We start from the raw sequence: 14,719 nt of genomic DNA, 5'->3' as shown, positions 1-14,719 counted from the left end.
CAGAATAAAGGATAGAAAAATTATGGTCAGACAAATCGCTATTTTTTTAGGGGGTAATTTGCTCATTTGCGATATCACAAGTGGTTGCTTGCATTTTTTCCTATGTTTTACTTATGATTTTTCAAGATCTAGCTATGTAAGGACCCGACTAGCAGCCACACTCCTAATTGTAAATCCTCAAAGGCTTGTTATGTGAGGTGCGATACTGAGAAGAAGAGGTCATTGCAGATCTTATTTAGAACTATTCTTATAGAAAACACAAACATATCACTGCAAATGCAGATATAAAACAAATATGTCATGAATTCGTAAACTTAGTACGTTGCTTGCCTTGTTTTTGTTTTTAGAGCAACTAAGGTACGTCTTGTGTTCTATAGCATGCCATATTAAGTTTTCGTTTTGCACATAAAGGTCAGGGCTCATAATACAACAATCGACTTATTTGTTCAGTAGATAACTAAAAGGACATATAGCATGAAATGAAATTTTTACATAATATTTGGTTTCAATTTTGCTTCATTTTCGAGATGGGCCAAAATATGGACAATGTTTGCCTTGATTTGTTTTGAAAGTTTTGGTAGTTTTTTGAGAAGTTTTGAAATAGTATCTCATTTGTTTTTTGTCAAAATAAGTCTACACTAATTAAAGGCCCTACAACTAAAAAAATTATATACATACTCATACATATATATCAATATATATAAAAGAGACATGATTTGACAATGAACAATAGTTTTTCTCTCCTATTAAACAAAACCAAACATATGTATGTATTGTTATTTTCTCTCTCTATCTCTATAAAACACATCAAAACAAGTGAAAAATGAAACCAAATATAGTGTTAGGTTTTCTGCAAAACTTTTGGTAAGATTATCAACATCGAGCAACAAAATAAAATTTATTAAGAAAAAAAAAAGAAAATAAAACAAGGTATAGATTCCCTGATTTGCTGCAGGAGCCTTCTAAGGGTATTGTTAACGTGTCCAGTCCAAGATATTGCTCCCAATAAACACAAATACTGCTTCTCTGTAGAGTCAAAGCATCTTATGAAATTTAAGCACATTTGCATATAAATATTGTCATAGAGTGTGTCTGTGTGAGAGAGTGAGTGACACCTGGAAATGGTCGAACAAAGTATCTTAGTCCTACAATTATTCTGCTTGACTATGCAACACAAGAGCAAATCTCCACTGCATAAAATCGAGAAGATTCAAGCAGAAAGTAGAAGTTGTAACATGCCTAACCACATAAGCATCATACCATCATTTTCATTTAAAGTGATTGTAACAATTAGGCTCGGGCTGTAATACCTTTGAAAATTCCTCATCTCGTACTTGCAACTTGTTCTGCACACGAACCTTGACACGAGAGAAAGTTTCACCATCATTGATCATCAATAAAAATGGCTCGCCAAGAGTTTTAATTTGCTGCCAGGAGCAAAATAAATATATAAGAATTGAAAGTAAGAAAATGAAAGAGATGCACTTGTATTTGAATTATAGAGGTAGAATGAGTACAAATATCTGAGGAAAACTATGAAGTAACGAACTGAAAATACTACCGTCTGGTTTTGAGCATCCTCATGAAGTGACACACATGAATCAAACATTTACTTGGGCCAAGAAATTTTTCTTCCTCTGGAATCTGCAATGAGAAATTATAAAAGTGAAGAAATTGTTGTTATTAAAGATGAACATATGGGGAAGCCAACTTTAAAGGAAAATGTATCGTAGCCTATCAAAGACACAATACTAACATGGAAAGCAATTAGCAAGATATTTTTTGTTATGTGTATCACCTGAAAAATGCAAGCATTTATATACATAGACACACATATGTATAGAGATAGAAACATACCTCCTCTGCTCGTAAAGTCCAGCGATTGTCAGTTCTTGTTGTGATCTTATCATTATTAGGATATATCTGTAGAAACTTAGCGTTTCAGCAACTTTAAAAAATAAGCATAGAAGGCTAGACATAAGGAATTTCTAACATCCATTTGGAAACATAATATACAATTTACTAAGTGAAGACCACATGGGCAAAATACAAAAACCTAGGAAGTACTCAGACCAACTTCCAAGTTGGAGTGCATATCTCTGACGCGTGCAATTTGTGTGTAGCCAAACCATACAAGATTTTTCGGCGTAATTGAACTTAACTATTTAAGTTGGATCATTAAGTAAAAGTTTAGAAGAATATTATTTTGATATTAATATTAGGAAACTAATGAATGAAAATAAAAGACGATGCAATAATTCAAGACCTCATAAATCTTGTGCAAGAATACTTCCAGCAACCTGAGCTCGCATTTGGACGAGAAAGTTTCACCTGTTTAATGTAAACATTGCAACAGTTAAAAATCATATAACCCTATGTTATGACACAAATCTTAGAATTCTAGGAACACACACACGCACACTCCCGGTAACAACTTGTTAGCTATATTACCTTCTCCTTGAGATGCTCAAGCACATCACCCGCAATGCTTTCTTTTGGCAGCCTAATAATGTGAGTTTCCAGCTATATATGGAAAACAAATAAGATATTTAATGTTTGCTAAATATATAATAAATTTGCAAGTCTTGCATATGTATGCACTTGTATAGGAGCATAAAGTCCAATTATGAATCAATACTCACTTTAGAGTTTAACGCATAGCTGAAAGCTAGTTTGAGGATTCTCAACTCTTGCAATTCTGGCCGAGGTATATCCACTACTTCAAAGTACAGAATATCAGAAAGCTAAACAAGAAAGTAATGCTTTGTATGTTTAACACCCTCATCAAATGAACCCCGACTTAGAGTTGTATGAATGCGTGCTTTGTCGTAATGCAATAGCATCTCTAACAAGTTTTCTACTCCTCGATATCTTATAGGATGAGCTTTTGGTTGCTAAGAGTAGATATTATGTGATGTAAGCCGTAGTTTGGAATCATCGACTCCGAGTTGGTTCGCTACTCTCTTAACAACTTCATCATATGAATCAAGCTTTGACCTTCACAATTAATGAAATTTGAATAGCAGGGTTAAGCGGATCAATATTACCAATCATAACATAGGAAATCACACTCTAGAATTAAAAGTTTGTTTTCTATTGAACTCACAGTTGTAAACAAAATTCATCATTTTCAGGCGTTTCCAAGGAGCGAAAGTGGATAACCTGCAGAACAACAAACTAAAAAAGTCAGGATATATTAGATAAAAGTTAGAAGCATCACATCATTGCTTTAGCAAGAAGGTAGTTACGGGGAAAAAGAATACTTTTAGTCTTAGAACCATTATTTTGGGGTCACTGAAAGGAAGTAGATGTTATAAATGGGGTACATTGAGTAACTAATAGTATCCAGGTATGCACAGGCACATACACACTAAGATAATGGGAATCAAGACCAGGTGCAAGAGAAAGAGCAAAAATTTTAATGAGTCGTGGAAGATAATATGATGAGATCACTCGATAATATTATACTCCGATATGATTCATTGTTTCTCGGAGGTGACAATCTATAAATTTTATATTTTGTATATTTTTAAGCAAATAATAGCATCAAATACCAAAATACTTCAATAGGTAAAACCTTTTGTAGTGAAACAAATAATACGGGCTAGGAAAGTAGTTAAATATGCTCAGGCAATTAACGTATACAATAGTAAATATGAGGCACAACATCGACTATGTGACAAAAGGGGACCATTTCAAGGAGGAGAAATGCAAAGAGAGAAAATAAAAGAGAATTCGAAGAGCAATAAAGCACACAAACATAGGCATCACACTAAGATAACGATAAACAAGGAGCAAGAGAGGGAGAAATAGAAAGTGCGAGGAATTTCAAAGAATCGTGGAAGATAATTTGATGAGATCTGTTGGGGATTTATCCACAAAGTGACGAACCCAAATGACACAATAACTACGGAGATAATTGTGGATTTGAAAATCCTTATAAAATAATTTCAGATCAATGAATAAAGAAAGAATAACAGAAAAATAGCAATATGGAAAGCAGTAAAGTAACTGGCTCAGGAGTCAGATCCGACAACCGAATGCCCAAGCGCCACCACCGGCTGGCAACCCTCATGGTTGCAAAACATCCACAAAGCCACCAAGACACAAAGACCCACAAAGAGACCACTTAGGCTTCGTTTAGAGTCACTCAAAATTCCACTAAGAAGTTTCTTTCACACTCAGCAAATACTCTCACAAAGTATTGCACGAATAGGGGTTTTAATTTTGTTGTTGTTCTATCTCTTCAAAACCATAAAAGACCAATATATATATACAAATAGAACACAGAGAACAGAGATAGGAAGAGGTGAGATGATAAGAGATTTCCAAGAGCATTGGAAGCTTGTGAGGAACAACACTAGAGATAGAAAGGAGGGAGAGGAAGAGACATCGGCTGAATAGTGGAAAAATAGGGTTAAGTAGTGATTTAGGGTTAACTAGAAGAAGGGTCGAGTCAGGTAATGGGCTGGGTAGCAAGTGGGCTGCCATCCATGTGGGGGGAGGGGCGGTGGGCCATGGGCCAAGAAATCCAACAACATCATTGGATAATATAACATTATACTCCAGAATGAGTCATGCTTTCTTAGAGAGACAATGTACACGTTTTATATTTTCTACAATTTTAAGCGAATAATTACATCAGATATCCAAATACTTCAATAGGTAAAACTTTTTTATGAAACAAATAATATGGGCAAGGAAAGTAATTTAACTACCTTATCTTTAGCTAGCTTATACAATAGTCAATGTGCAACACATCACTGAGTATGTGATAAAAGGGACTATCTCAAGGAGGAGAAACACGTAGAGAAAAATAAAAGATAAGTTCAAGAGCAAGCAAGACGCAAATGTCTAATATGGCAATGTAATAAATGGGTTGTTCATCTTAAGAGATTTCCAGCATAGGATGCTTGCAATAGCAAGCTCCAATGTGGAAAATACGAGTTTCATCTGTGTTCGCCCTTTTATTGCAATTTTTAAGTATAAAATTCAAGTAAAAACATAAAGATTCATTTTCTAGGTGCGAGATATTGGATAAGCGTAAAATCAAGACAGCTAGAGATATGGTTTTCAGTAAAATGCAAAGCTACTATATGATGTCTAAAACTAATGATATTACACTACAAAGGGAACCTATAGAAGAGAATTTGAAAAAGAAGCCAGCTTGACTTGCATGCTCATCCATGTCTAGGTACGGAGGGAGAAAAGTACAAGAGGTTTCATATTTCTCTAAATTCGAATAACCAAAAAATTGCAAGAAAGTTGAAATTTGTACATGGTTTTCAGTTTCATCAAATGAACCCTCATTGAAAAGATTTTTTGGTTCAAGGTCAGAGAATAACTAGGAAACACCCAACATATTTAAAATATGTTGGACATCTTCTAAGTGATGTGTTTACATTAAAGAAAAGCTCAAATATGAAGAACTACTAGTTGTGAAAGAGGTAATTTCAAAAAATATTAATGAGCTATCGAAATGAACTATATGCCGAAAAAGCCCAGGTTAGACCGATATGGATTATGTTTGATACTTTAGGAAAAGATATTCCCACAATCCAGCAACACGATCAACATAAGAATGAAATATGACATGTGAAACATATATCTTGTAACTACAACATAGTGATTCTATCTAAGATACAAATGCATGCAGATAAATATTACTAATTAATATGAACACAATATTTATGAAAATGTACTTGAAGGCTATGATGATATTGAAGGAAAGATGGTATATCCGAGCAACGAAATAGCTTCCTTGTTTGAGCAGGCAGTGACTTCTGATACCAGAAAATGTCCCTATTCTCTAGCTGCAATAAAAGAAACCAGAAAGTTATCAAAATACAATCTTTGTCCTGACAAGATACTTGTGCTTGTGATTTTCATATACCTGGTTAAATATAAATGTAAGTCCCGTGTCAATATACGCACACGACTGTGGGCTCAAACTTTATCTCCTGAGAAGCAAAAAACACAATGAAAACAACTACATGATTTTTAAGTGCATGGGAATAAAAGTGCGGTATTTTTAAGTTCAACCTAAAGTGAGAGTCATGTAACCAAGGGACTAAAACTGTAAAGGCTCAACGACCATGTGTTTTCATTAATATATCTAACAGAATGGTGTAATGAGACCAAAAGTGTTACTTTTCATAAGTTACAGGGACAAAAGTGAGAATTCTATAAATAATGGGACAAAAAGTAGTAAGACCCTAAATTAAGATACAAAAAAAATTATTTTCCCAACATAGTACAAGTGAAATAGTACAACTTTAATTATATTATGGATATTTAAGGAATAGTAGAAAGCTAAATGGTTAAAAGTACTAACGTACTGGACGAAACATGCTATTTTCCCGACACAGTACAAGTAACAACAAGAATAACTACAACAACAACTAAAACGTTAAATGGTTAAAATTACTAAAAAAGAACATGCTTCACAAGAAGAACAAAAGTGTACTCCCATAAGAGTAAATGATATTGGACACAGGCTAATCATGTGCAGAGGGGAAAAAATACAATTACATACATAACAAGTAGATTTTACTATAAGAAAAGTTCCATTTGATAGCTTAATGAACTAATAAGGTTGATTTTTGGTATTGGTTCTTCTCTGAGATAGAGGAAGATTAAATTTCCTAGTGCGGTTGGTAGTTACAAATTCTATTACATACAAGTATACATGACATGTGTATAAAATCCTTCCTTAGATGAAATTAATCATGTAATCTTTATATTAAGATGTGTATGCTGTTATGGAATAAAAACTATAGCATGAATTGTAACAGAAAATTCAATCTGTATAAAAGGGCGCAACAATTGTTAAGATTATGAGAACTTAACTTTAATCAATTGGAAATACTTATATACCTTAAAAGTGTGAAATAGTTTAAGCTTCTGAACACAAAAACTTCTAACTTTTTTTTAAGATTATGAGAACCTAACTTTAATCAATTGGAAATACTTATATACCTTCAAAGTGTGAAATAGTTTAAGCTTCTGAACATAAAAACTTCTAACTTTCGCATGATCCACTAAATCAAAACATATATCCTTTCCAATCTGCCTTGCAAAATCTTGATCAGTCACAACCTAAAGACATCACCATCGTTCTCTAATTAAAAATCTGCTTAAAATGGAGACAATGAAATAGTAAAACTGTTACTATGTAGAACAACTGTCAATATAATTTACCTTTACAATCATGTACATATTAGCTTCTGCTTTTTTTTCTTCTTTAGTTCTTTCTCTTTTTGCGCCCTCTTCTCTGTAGGGCCATAGGTATACTTGTAGATGGCTCATCATTAACACTATTTTTCATGTGGTATACAACCTGAATAAGAATCAAAGATATCATCACTTCCCTAAGAAACAAACATACATGAAAACAAATCATGATATACAACCAGATAGTCCTTGGAATGAGATCCTTAACCTTTCTGAAATAGGGAATGTGGAACAACATATGGAGAAGAGAGTTGATATAACAGGTGGCTCCTTGGTTCTTAAGTCCAACATAACTAGTTTTCCTTTTAGAAATATATAAATATTGATCCGTAGATCGGTAGACAGCAATATCAGCTTCAATCACACAGATTTCATTGACTATAAAACCTCGACTTGTATCATAAAGGTCATTAAGTGGCATAAAGGATGTGAAACCCCAATCACTTTCCCGACATTAAGTTGGTGTTTTGTTTCTACATGGTCAAAAAGTAAGTGCAGATGAGCAGATAAAATGAAATGAGCATCCAAAGGAAAAACATGAAGAAGGAAGAACAAATGCGTGTTTGAGAATTATACATATACTATGAGATCCACGAAAATGAAACAAAATCTTAGTATATATAAAGGGCACATGCTCAACATATAAGCTTAATTTCATCTATACATATAAAAGGAAAATTCTTATGATTAGACATTCAACATTTCATCAATGAGGGTAAAGATGAGATTCCAGCCCATATAATGAATAGCAAAATCAATATGTTGCAAAGGATGATAATCGCTTCTCATCTGACCAAATTTATGGAAGCATTTAGACATTACAATTGTACTTGAGTACCTTTTCTAATTGAATTGCTGCTATGAAATTGATTAACAACAATCAAACTGAAGTGTGCATATCTGCTCCAACCATATGCTAAATTAGCTGAGTCAATAAATCCCATATACATGGATAGAAAATCAACATTGTTCCCCCTTAGAAAAACGAGCAGCCTCCTGACATGTATAAAACGAAATATTAATTTTCAATACTATTACAAGTGTCGAAACTTGTACAAACCATCAACTATATATTAATGTCTCAATTCATATAGCAGGTAGAAAATTACCATGTAACATCACCAAGTTCACATGTGTTGGAATAGAGTTTCGTCATACTGAACCTTGAAAAGTCTTTAATCCTCCACGTAATCTTAACTGATTGAGCATCCTCCACTGGTTGATTTTCCATGGAATTACTTGTTCCTCCATGTACTACAAAAAAAGTTTCATTAAACACTGAATTATAAGTAAGGTTTTAACATTAAAATAATATTTGCTCACATTAATTGCTTCATTAAATACTGCATAATAAGTAAGGTTTTAATATTAAAATAGTATTTTGCTCCCACTTATTGTTTTATTAAATACAGAATTACATGTCGATTTTAACATCAAAACAACCATTTTTCACTTATTGTCATTAAATACTACATTATTTTAAAATTAAAATAGCATTTGCTCCTATTTATTGTTTCATTAAATACTGCAAAAGAACATATAACGAAGATATTCAAAACAATATCATCGGCTGCATTCCAACTCTTCAGGAACATCTATGATATAAGATTTATTGACATTCATTCTTTTTTTTTTTTGAACCATTTTGCAAAGATAAAATGTGCATGGCACCGAATAATTAACCATGTAACTTATCATGTTGACCAACAGACTAACTATTGGCAAATTCTTATTGCTTAAAATTGGATGAACTCATGAATTTTAAAAAACTAGTTGCATATTATTTAAACTAGGCCTATCCATTAGAAAAAATAGATTTCGTTTGGATTGGGTCACTACCCATCAATTCCTACAGGTCATATATAACAAATTGGTATCAAATACTTCTAATATATATCTATATGTGAATATGCATTGATATATCATTTTGTTACAACAATTGAGGAGATGCCTGTATGATAAGAACCTCCCAAGGAGGGCTGGTCTTACACCGGAGCTTGAGGATGGGGTTAAGACTTTCAAAAAATTGGCCAAGTGTCAGCATGGACATATGGATGGAGACAAAACAAGCTGTCCTTGCCGGAAGTGCAAAAATACGAAGTTCAGAACATCCAACGATGTCAGTTATCACTTGTGTATGCGAGGATTTACGCTAGAATGTGATAATTGGACTTCGCATGGCGAGGAGAGGGTGCAGGAGTACTTTGATGCTGTGGTTGCCCCTCTAGTGCTGATGAAGCAAACCCCAGCTGCTCATGAGGAGGTAATTATTCACACTGGGGTGATGGACGGATTGGGCACAGAAGTGGTGTTTGATGCAGCCGGGCCGAGTTATTGTTTTCTTATCTTGATGGTGTGCCTGATGATGGTACGAGGTTCTGTCCCACTGATGCTGGTCCTAGTTCATATTATTACAATGGTGGCCCCTAAGAGTATGTGTCTGGATTGGCAGATCGATTTTATGATGTAGTGCATGTTGCCGACCACCCGTTATGGAACGTTTGTACCCAATCTGAATTTGCATCTGGTGCTGAGTTGGTGAATATCAAGACAAATAGTCATATTTTCGAGCAATCATAGGATCGAATATTCTAGTGGGCTGATAGAAGATTGCCCTCCAGTCACATTATGCCTAGAGATTACTACAGTACGAAAAAGTTGATAAAGGATTTGGGTTTACACATTGAAAAGATTGAGGCGTGTGAGAATCGCTGCATGTTGTACTAGAGCGACGACGAATGCTGGAAGTTTTGTGGAGACACTAGGTAAATGCCGACATGGGAGCAAGACATTGGCGGCAAGAAGTCACTGTGTATCGTTCTTAGGTACCTATCGCTTACTCCCAGTCTGCAGAGGTTGTATGCCTTGAGAGCAACTGCGGAGCACATGACGTCGCATGCCACACATCAGATGGAGGATTGATCTATGTGTCATCCTTTTGATACAGAGGTTTGAAATCAGTTTGACCGGAACGTATCCCAATTTTTCTGAAGACTCACGTAATGTTCGGCTAGGCCTTTGCACAAATAGGTTTGTACCGCACGGGCAGTATGGTCGTACTTATTCATATTGGCTCCTTATACTTACATCATACAATCTTTCCCTGGGTATGTGCATAAGTTCTGAGTACATGTTTATTACGATGGTGGTCCTTGGCCCTTCTAATCCAAAGCGTCTGGTTGAAGAGCTATTATAATTGTGGGATGTGGGTGTTCGAACATACGACAATGCCATGGACAAGGAATTCATTATGTGGGCGGCGTTGATGTGGACTGTGAATGACCTACCAGCCTATGGGATGCTGTTTGGATGGAGTATCGTCGGTATTATTGGGTGTTCAGTTTATATTGATGCTATATGGTCATTCCATCTATAGCACGGTAAGAAGGCATGCTATTTTGACTGCTACAGACAGTTTCTCCCTAAGGATTATCCCTACCAAAGGAAAAAGAAAACCTTAACAAAGAATCATGTGGAATATAAAGTTGCGCGCTTGATTCTGACAGGAGAGAAGATCCGCGATTGGGTTGCAAATATCAATCCTGCAGTTGAACAGCCGTTGACACTCCCTTCCAGCTATGTTAGTGCCTACAAGTGAACGAAAAAAGCAGCTTCTGTGATCTACAAGTGAACACAGCGTTGATGTCATGACATTAGATAAATGTGCTTGATAATATATTCAACACCGTGATGGACATAAAGGGAAAGACGAAATCTACTTACTGTTCTGCTTTACGTTTAGAATGAATGTCTAAGTTACCGTTTTTTAATTTTTCTTTATTTTGAGATTTATTTAATAGAACACTATCGATTAAAATTGACTGCAAAAATTGAAGCATTGTCCTCGATTTTCAAACCTAGGATTACGTCATGAAAAAGCTACTTCAATCAGACTTGCAAACGGAGTCCTTGCTTAAGGAATTTTTGACGTTCGATTTTAAGGCATAAGAACAATCGCAAGGTCCGCAGTGTCATACCTACTTCTATCATTAGTGAGCAGTATGACAGGCTAGACAATTGGCTCAATAATGCTCCACATAAATCAAATTTATGCGGCACCCAACCGGCATATTGGATATGCCGTGATGAAAGCATATTTAAAGCCTAGTTGACTGAAGGTCGTCTGTACGCAAACATTAGGCTAAGATGGAATCCCCTATGGAGAAGCTCTAATGCCCCAATGTTGATCTTTCAAGAAGATGTATATTGACGTAATTCTTCAGGTCCCTTCATGCCTCCTTCGATCTATTCATCATAAAGTCTAAATGAACTTGAAAAGACTATTTCATGAGTTGATAAAATGGTTGGACCAATACGAGATAATGATTGAAGAATCTACACCGTCGGTATTGGATTTGGAGGCTTTGACCTCAAGAGCGAAAGGCAAGTGTGCCGGATTCCAAATGAGAAAGAAGGATAAAGCAAAATTAGTCAAAATTTACTTATTATGTTTGCCATAAATTGCCAAAGGTCATTAAAGAAGGAGTATCATGAATTCCCTTTGGCCCAAACCATGGCATTTGTTAACCAAACATGATTACTATTCATATTCCCAAGTGTTGGACGCTTGCTCTAAAAGCCCATTTCTGCAAATGATTTGCAGAAATAAAAAGGAATAGAATACTAAGACAAGTAGTCTTAAAGCTAAAGAATGGCTAAGCCATACTGCAAAAGCAATAAGGCTAAATAAACTTAGCTAATAATATTCATGTTAAAATAGTATATGATTATGTAACCCAGTGCGATCAAGTCTTTAGTCAATGCAAACATCTTTTGGAGTCTATGATTGTCGAACCGCCTCCCTTTTCCCTTTGCCCATGCCCAGATGGGCAACAGTAACGCTCTGAGCGCTTCCAATAGTTGATTTTGTCTTACCTTTTTCTTTCAACGTCTGGCCCCTTTAATTTTTGCTTCTGAGGTTGGTTCCTCCCCTACCTATACGGATGGCGCAGACTTTTCAATCATTGCCTCGTACTGGACCAATATATTTATCAACTCATGAAGGTCTTTGTCAAGCCCATTCATGTTATAGTTCATGATAAACGGGTCAAAGGAGGGAGGAGGACTGAAGGGATCACATCAATGTACGTCTCTTTTTCAAGATCAGCATGAGGTCCTTGAGCTTGATAAACGGGTCAAAGGAGGGAGGAGAGACTGAAGGATCACATCAATGTACGTCTCTTTTTCAAGATCAGCATGAGGTCCTTGAGCTTCTCCACAAGGGATAGCATCTTAACCCCATGCTCCTGTACAGAAGACACTTCAATTATCTTGGCACCGAAAAATACTTTTATGACAGCATATCTAATATGCCGGTCCGGAACCACATAAATCTGGCTCATGCGGAGCATTATCGATTGGACATCATCATGCCTATCGTACTATTTCTGGATGTCATTGGTCATTAACGCCATTACAATACTGTGAACCTTCCTATTGTCCTCATGCCACTTCTCGAACGCCAAATGTTCTTCGCATGTGGACCCTTCCAGCAAGGCCCGAGGAAGAGACATATCCAAAATATAGGTCTAGTTCGCAGAATCTAGGACAATCCTAAGATTTCGCAACTAATCATTATATTTCGTTCCATTAAATTTATTAGTCTCAAGAATTGCAGTGAGTGGATTCTTAGACAACTACATCAAATCTAAATAGAAATTTTAGTTGATTATTATAATATTATATATCAAGTTTAAGACTTGGTCTTCAGTCATTAACCCATCCCTCTATTTCTTCAAAAAGCCCACTACTCTCAAATGGGATTTTTCGAAAATCATTTCCTAGTGGGCTTGGAGTCCACAAACGCATTTCTCCATGCCCCGCTTTTACGATTCACATGAAAAAAGGCTTTATGGGTGGTAACCTATATCATTCTCATCCAATGAGATCCCCAAGTTATTTTGTCTCATCTCTTCACGTGATCCCAAGGACTCCAAGTGAGTCACTCTACTCAACGTTAGACCTGACCATCAACCCAATGAATATCTCTATTGTCACCCCCCACGACTCGTGAGATAGAAATAAGAGTATATTCCATTCATTAACAACAATAGTGTAGGTTTCTCCCATTCAGAATGTGCCACGACTCGTGAGACCACGAATAGGTGAAAGTAGCATCCACACCACATTATTGTAGATGGAAGGCTTGGATTTAAACAAACCATTTAGATCTTAATCCCTTCTAGGCCTAATACTTAATATGGACCATCCAAGTAAGAGTTAAGTTTGTTGTAACCGAGACCTCATCATTATAACATTTTTGCATGCATCAGTTTCAATCATTGATTATAAACAGATGCTTTCCAAACGCATCATACTCCAAATATTAAAACATACACCACATTAGAAGCCTAGCATGCTCCTGTTCGATTACAAGCCCAATCCTAAGTGACCCACTGAGCCTGCAGTGAGTTTATGGTTAATCTAGAGTGTGGACTAAGTATTACAAAATAGTAATCCATTATCATTCTAATGGGCCTTTCTCTTTGCTCCTCTTCCGTCGTGATCCAATGGGCCTAGGGTTTCATCTCCTCGGAAGCTTACATTTATTCAAAATAAATGAAACCTCATATTCATAACTACACTAATTACAACTAAAATTGAAAACCCCAATCAAAAGTTGGGGGAGTGAAAGGGCATCGTGACGTGCGAGTGGATCCGCCCAGGAACGCGCAAGTGGAAGCGGTTAAAATAAATTGCGTAAAATAAAATATAATCGCAATGAAACCATGATTTCAAGGGGTGTACCCTTGGAGTACCCGGGCATTCGATGTGGTTAATAAAATTAAATGATAATGAAATTAATAGGGCTATTGGTGTAATGAAAAACGAGAGGAACAAAAATCATAAATCAAGAATTACCTTTTCTTGACTTATGTCGAACTTCCTTCGTTGATTCGTTCCCGCAAGGCCCCAATGTAGAGACCCTCTAAAGTCGCGTCCACACCACACCAGAACTTGAGATTCCTCAATTCAATTTGCTAGAAAAAAATTGAGGAGAAGAACACACCAAGTGTGCAGAAGAGGGAGGGTTCGACCAAGTGGAAAAATTAGGGAGAGGAAATTATTTTCTTGCTTTTTTATGTATTCATTAGTTATTCCAAATAACTATTATACATCTATATATCTTCAATGGATGCTTAAAACATGTTTAGGCTCATTTAACCATCCATAAGGTAATAATCTGTTATTCCAATTAAAGGATGACCAATTTGGCATTCTCCAAAGATGATTTTGTTAGTCAATAATTTTATTTTCCAATCATTTTCACGAACTTAATTAATGGGCTTGGGCCGATTTTAATTAATTAAAATACCGTGCCCAATTAATTAAATTAAATTTAATTAAAGCCCACTTAATTAAGCCCATCATATATTTAATTCAATTAAACATATGAACACAATAAGACTTTTATTAAATAATAAGTCCAACTTATTATATGATAAGGGCAAACCCAATATAAATTAATCGAATCAATTTATCATTG

At 35.5% G+C, this 14,719-nt stretch overlaps 1 pseudogene; it reads right to left on the bottom strand.

Moving 5' to 3' along the window:
* Positions 1 to 856: 856 nt before the first annotated feature.
* LOC105178822 lies at positions 857 to 12,584 on the bottom strand (annotated as a pseudogene).
* Between the last annotated feature and the right edge of the window lie 2,135 nt (positions 12,585 to 14,719).

Source organism: Sesamum indicum, unplaced genomic scaffold (genome assembly GCF_000512975.1).
Source record: "Sesamum indicum cultivar Zhongzhi No. 13 unplaced genomic scaffold, S_indicum_v1.0 scaffold00106, whole genome shotgun sequence".
Taxonomy (NCBI): Eukaryota; Viridiplantae; Streptophyta; class Magnoliopsida; order Lamiales; family Pedaliaceae; genus Sesamum; species Sesamum indicum.
This window is presented reverse-complemented; position numbering and strand designations above follow the sequence as displayed.